At 41.4% G+C, this 6,262-nt stretch overlaps 1 long non-coding RNA gene across 1 annotated transcript in view; it reads right to left on the minus strand.

Annotated features, from left to right (window-relative positions):
- Window positions 1-4,586: 4,586 nt before the first annotated feature.
- The window catches only part of LOC111861413, a 154,915-nt gene continuing 153,239 nt past the window's right edge, over window positions 4,587-6,262 (minus strand). Inside the window, exon 3 of the long non-coding RNA XR_002842241.2 lies at window positions 4,587-4,700. This is a non-coding gene — a long non-coding RNA (uncharacterized LOC111861413). The remainder of the gene's footprint in view (window positions 4,701-6,262) is intronic.

The raw sequence follows: 6,262 nt of genomic DNA on the forward strand, positions 1-6,262 counted from the left end.
TATCTTATAGAGAGAAGTCTGCTGATCCTGTAGCCTTATCAAGGTTCCTTCTTTGTTTCATAAGCAGTTTGTCCCCACACTATTTCAGTCTTATTTCTTTATTTATCAGAAAGCTTGTAGACCGTGTTCTAATTCAGCCTTCTTACACGAACACGCACGCACACACACACTGCTGTGACACAATAAGCGCCCCTTCCTAGATCAGAAAAGGAAAATTTAGTATTTATTTTTAAATTTAGACACAAACTTTGCTGTTTAACTTAAAGAAATAATTTTCTTCTTAATTCTTTGGGGTGATATGATACTGAATTCACTAGATACGTCGACCACTAATTGGCCTACTGCACCAGCCCCGGACCATGGACGAGTATGGAGCATTTGGATGGAATGAGAATTGGTAAGGGAAACCGAAGTACTCCGAGAAAACCTGCCTCAGTGCCACTTTGTCCACATTAAACCTTACATTAAGTAACTTGGTATCGAACCCAGGCCGCGATTCAGATATATTTAAAAAATATTTGAATAGCAGAGACTGACTAATTTGTTTAGAATCTGTTCAAATGCTGTGGGTTCACGAGACAATCTGTTCAGTGACTACAAGAATGGCGAGCTAGACTAATTTGAATATATTAGTCGGTCCAGCAACTCCCGTCAAACAATACCTAACGCAACGTTATATCACCATGGTCGAGTATTCTATAATTAGGAGTGCCATTTCCTTTAATCCCAGAAGCAATATTCGTATTACTACAACTAGTTCTTCTGGAATTAGGTCCAGATATTCGGTCCAAATAAGAGAAGAAATGGCTACACCGATCATGACTCAGTCTTCTGGAATTTGGTATTGACGTTTATTGCACAGTAGATGTATTTTTTATAGCTTTCCTAAAGTTTTATAATGTCGTGTCCTGTATTATAATTTTTAATGTTCATAAGTCCATGACTGTGGCTTCTGTTTTCTGGAGTCACAGATGGGACAGCAATGTAGGATTCTTAATTTTCTGAATGAACCCAGACCGGGATGTTCTTCATTGCGCAAATTGTCTTCTTTCTTTTTTTCTTTCTTTCCTCCAGCCCAGCTGTACTCTCAGATTAGAAGCCTTCCCAATTTCTCCCCCCCCCCTCCCACGTCTACACTGCCACAGCAACCGAGTTATAATGTACGAAAGAAAGAAGGCATAAGGACGACGATGAAAGTAGCTTACACCTCTCACTTCCCTCCCTCTGGTGGTTCAGAAAATAAAATATCTCAGAAGGCAGGAGTGGCGGAATAAAGGAAATCAGAAAAAGAAGTTTTCTTGTTTAGTTTGAGCAGATTTTAATTAGCTGGATAAAGAATGCTCTGAACAATTGCGTCTTTCTCTTCTCCCACAATTTGGGCACGTCCCACACTCTTTACAAGGAAGCGACGTACTTTTTATCTTAACTCTCTTGAGCTTCTTGCTATAAAGTTTTCTTCCTTAAAGTACAAAATCTATTTCGGAATGTCGCAAAAAAAAAGAGGCGCAAGGAAGAGACACGAATGAGAAGAGACGATGAACATTTTAATGCTAAATAATATTAAAAAGTGGGGGGAGAAACATCTCTGTCTCTATTCCTCATGATATTAAGCGTCAATTATTCTCCAGTTCTGTCTCTCTTACTCAGTCGCTGTGCCGGGCTTGGAGTTACTGCTAATTTAGTTGTCTCTAAAGTACATCCAACGTGTAATTGAGATTTTATAGGCGAACATGCTAATGACTGCTACGAAATTTGCTGCAAGAACAGATGAAGCCAATACTTAAGCCTCGGTTGACGCTTTTTGTCATGTGGCTTCAATACACGCCGTAGTATGGACCTAATTAAGTGGATGACACTCTCAAATGTTAAAAAAAAAAGAACGGATGGTCCAGGCCGGTTTAGGGGTGTGGGATGTACTTTCATCGCAGTGGGGAGGTGTTCGAATGAACGTTGAAGGGAGGGTAAAGAGAAAATTCCTAATTGAAATTTGCATGGATATTGTATCGTGTATATTGGTGGGGAGAGACCAAGGTTGCGAATTATTGGTTTGTGAGGTTATGCGTGCGTGCGTCTGTTGCGTGAATGAGAGGGAGTTGTGTTGGATTGTTTCTATGATAAGCGGGTGAGAGGATGTTGTAGTGGGGGTATACATGATGGGATTCCTTTGTATAATGCAAATGACGGGGCTTCACCTATTGTATTAGGTCAAGGACATTATCACATTTGTGGTTGTAATGCAACGGCATTAGGTAGCGTTCTTCTATCAGATACAAGACATAATTTAACCGTGGTTCAGACTGTGTGCAAGTGATATATATGTATACATATGATGGACTTACATTTGTAATGCAAACCAAACTATGTGGTTGAGTGATTATTGCTTCGTATTTGGAAGTTTGTGGATTAAATTCACGACGCAGAACTCCAATACTGTGACTGGGACTTTTCCTCACAGTTCTCAAGAAGTAAAATGGTTCTGTAGCGTGTAGACCCGTTACTTGGTCTAAACAACATCCGCTGCTAGACAACAGATTCACAATAAGCAAGTATACGCAGCCGTTACTGACTAACGTCTTCGCAAACAAACATGTTCCCACGGAAACGATTGACGTAAAAAAATTAACGATGTTTTCTATGCGTTCCGTGCCGAGATGTTATAAGAAGGACAGTTGGAGGAAGAGGACAGAGAGAAAGAGAGTTGTGAGGGAGTCTGTGAAGAGAATACTTAGTCGGTGCAGTTGAATATCCACTACTGTTAGAAACCGTTACCAGGGAACGACTGCTGAAGACAGCAGCAAATTGAAAAGACTTATCGTGTGCTGTAGTGATTGTGGAGATCAGCGATGAAGCTCTAATTAAGGACCACACTCATGAAGGATCGACTGTCGAGGAAAAACGACGAAAGAGCCCAGAACGCAACAACGGCATAAAGAAAAGAGACCTAAACAAGCAGCTAGGCCTAGGGAAAAAGAAGGGATTCAAGAGGATCATTAGGCAGACTCACGAACTGGAGGTCGCGAAGCGAGCAGTCGAATTTTCCATCGGGACGCTAAAAATGACAATGCGGAGGAGCCAGCCACCGCCCAAGCGAAATAAAAGTATACCAGCAGCCTAGGAGCCAGAGATGTAGGAGCACCGACCACTCTCAGAATTCTTGCTCTCACCGACAGCAAAATAAAAAGTCGTGGTACGCCTGCAAGCTACTCGGGACGAATAGCCTTAATGAGGGAGCAATGTGGCATGTCTGTCGAAAGCCAGAATTATAAAGTCAGCAGAGACAGTCGTTGCTAGGGAAAGTCTCTGTAAATATACCTGATGCTAGGCAATTGTCCTGAGACGTCAGAAGTGTAGGAGGTATATGTGAAATGGCCGCCAGCCTGCTAGGACGTNTGACGGGGCTTCACCTATTGTATTAGGTCAAGGACATTATCACATTTGTGGTTGTACTGCAATGGCATTAGGTAGCGTTCTTCTATCAGATACAAGACATAATTTAACCGTGGTTCAGACTGTGTGCAAGTGATATATATGTATATATATGATGGACTTACATTTGTAATGCAAACCAAACTATGTGGTTGAGTGATTATTGCTTCGTATTTGGAAGTTTGTGGATTAAATTCACGACGCAGAACTCCAATACTGTGACTGGGACTTTTCCTCACAGTTCTCAAGAAGTAAAATGGTTCTGTAGCGTGTAGACCCGTTACTTGGTCTAAACAACATCCGCTGCTAGACAACAGATTCACAATAAGCAAGTATACGCAGCCGTTACTGACTAACGCCTTCGCAAACAAACATGTTCCCACGGAAACGATTGACGTAAAAAAATTAACGATGTTTTCTATGCGTTCCGTGCCGAGATGTTATAAGAAGGACAGTTGGAGGAAGAGGACAGAGAGAAAGAGAGTTGTGAGGGAGTCTGTGAAGAGAATACTTAGTCGGTGCAGTTGAATATCCACTACTGTTAGAAACCGTTACCAGGGAACGCCTGCTGAAGACAGCAGCAGATTGAAAAGACTTGTCGTGTGCTCTAGTGATTGTGGAGATCAGCGATGAAGCTCTAATTAAGGGCCACACTCATGAAGGATCGACTGTCGAGAAAAAACGACGAAAGAGCCCAGAACGCAACAACGGCATAAAGAAAAGAGACCTAAACAAGCAGCTAGGCCTAGGGAAAAAGAAGGGATTCAAGAGGATCATTAGGCAGACTCTCGAACTGGAGGTCGCGAAGCGAGCAGTCGAATTTTCCGTCGGGACGCTAAAAATGACAATGCGGAGGAGCCAGCCACTGCCCAAGCGAAATAAAAGTATAGCAGCAGCCTAAGAGCCAGAGATGTAGGAGCACTGACCACTCTCAGAATTCTTGCTCTCACCGACAGCAAAAGAAAAAGTCGTGATACGCCTGCAAGCTACTCGGGACGAATAGCCTTAATGAGGGAGCAATGTGGCATGTCTGTTGAAAGCCAGAATTGTGAAGTCAGCAGAGACAGTCGTTGCTAGGGAAAGTCTCTGTAAACATACCTGATGCTAGGCAATTGTCCTGAGACGTCAGAAGTGTAGGAGGTAGATGTGAAATGACCGCCAGCCTGCTAGGACGTAAGCCCGGGATCAGAGGAATGCCCACTGTTGGAAGATGTTACCAAGCAGCGAAATGAAGACTGTGACTGGGAACACTGCTCTGTGTGTGAGACAGTGATCTGCAAAGAGAAGTCAGGAGTTTGTGTTAAAGTGTCCAATAAATCCAGTTATCAATCCAAAACCCACCTACAATTATTCTATCAAGTGACAATATATATATATATATACATGAACATTTGTTTTGTATAAATGAAGGGGCATTTCTTATCCAGCTGAGTGAATATAAATAGTTAGTTAGTTAGTTGGTTGGTTGGTTAGTTAGTTAGGTAAAAAAGGTGAACACTTATTTCTCGGAGGATTATTAGCAGTAATGGCAGTATTCTAAAGAACCGCGTTTAGTGACAAATAAAAGTTGATGTTAAGAATATCAGACAGGAAGCATTTAGAAATGACGAATTAACACAGACCGATGGGACGGAAAAATATTCTGAAAAATGTCATTACTTTTACCGCGTTTTGTGAAACATATTGAAACATATTTAAATCCTTAATATTGCAGCACACCGGATGAGATATACTGCAATAGAAACCTTCTTGCGAATAAATTCTTCTTTCATCTTTAAAACGAACGTCATCTCCGTCCCATGGCTCAGTCGTGCATCAGAAACGAATACTTACATTTTGTTGGGGTAAATGGAGACGTACGGGATCTCAGATCTTTCAGTGCCAATTTTCATACGTAGCTGACACGGTGTGGCGGCAGATGATTAATAAAGCACAGTTAATTCTCTGAACATTTGAATGAGTCTTGGGAAGACCAAGACGTATACAGCAAGATCAGTTTTAGTTCAACTCAGCAATGGAAGAGGATCGTAGCGCTTATCCTTGGTTTGGAAGGAGAAAAATAACCGGTAGAAGAAGGGAAATAATAAGAATGTAAAGCTTTGATAGTGCTGAGGTGTAAAATATTGTTCAAAACAAAGCATTAATAGAATTGTCCATTTTTATTTTAATAAACAAGGCAGTGAAAAGTTCCTAGGCGAAAGCACTGCGCCACAAAATCGTGTAGGGATCGTGGATGTAGCCCTAATGTTTCACGCATTCTAGATAAGGGCACAGGATGAAGGTTAATGGTTAGTTTCATGAGCCCCCCCCCCATCTCCCGGGAGGAAGGGCCCCTAATTCTAGTTGTTTAGGAAACTGTGTCAGAGAAGAAGAAGAAAAAAAATCCCAACCCCTACCAGAAATTGAACCTCTATCGTCAAGCTTCCAGACAGTCACTGACTGAAATCTTCCGACTACATATGAAGGAATGAAAAAGTTTGAAATGAGAGTATTTAATTTTTACAAACTAAATGAAAAGTTACAAGTATCATGTTTTTTGGACATTATTCATCATCTTGTCTGCATTTAAAACCCGTCAATCGAGATGTTTCTCTGGTGCAAAGCCCCATACGTGTGGAGTTTCAATAATTTAACGTTTTCTTAACTCTTGCAGATGGTTTGTGTTGTGTTTGATTTATGTACCCCTTTTTGAAACTGGCACAGGTGTCCAGAGATAGGGACTAGCTCTGTCTATTGGGCCCAAATGAGTAGGTTTTACCTGGGGACGGGGACAGAATCCAGTCTCCGAAACGCTGAGTTTTGAAAAATAAAGAGGACGGTTTTTAAATATAGACAA

Source organism: Cryptotermes secundus, unplaced genomic scaffold (genome assembly GCF_002891405.2).
Source record: "Cryptotermes secundus unplaced genomic scaffold, Csec_1.0 scaffold605, whole genome shotgun sequence".
Lineage (NCBI taxonomy): Eukaryota > Metazoa > Arthropoda > Insecta > Blattodea > Kalotermitidae > Cryptotermes > Cryptotermes secundus.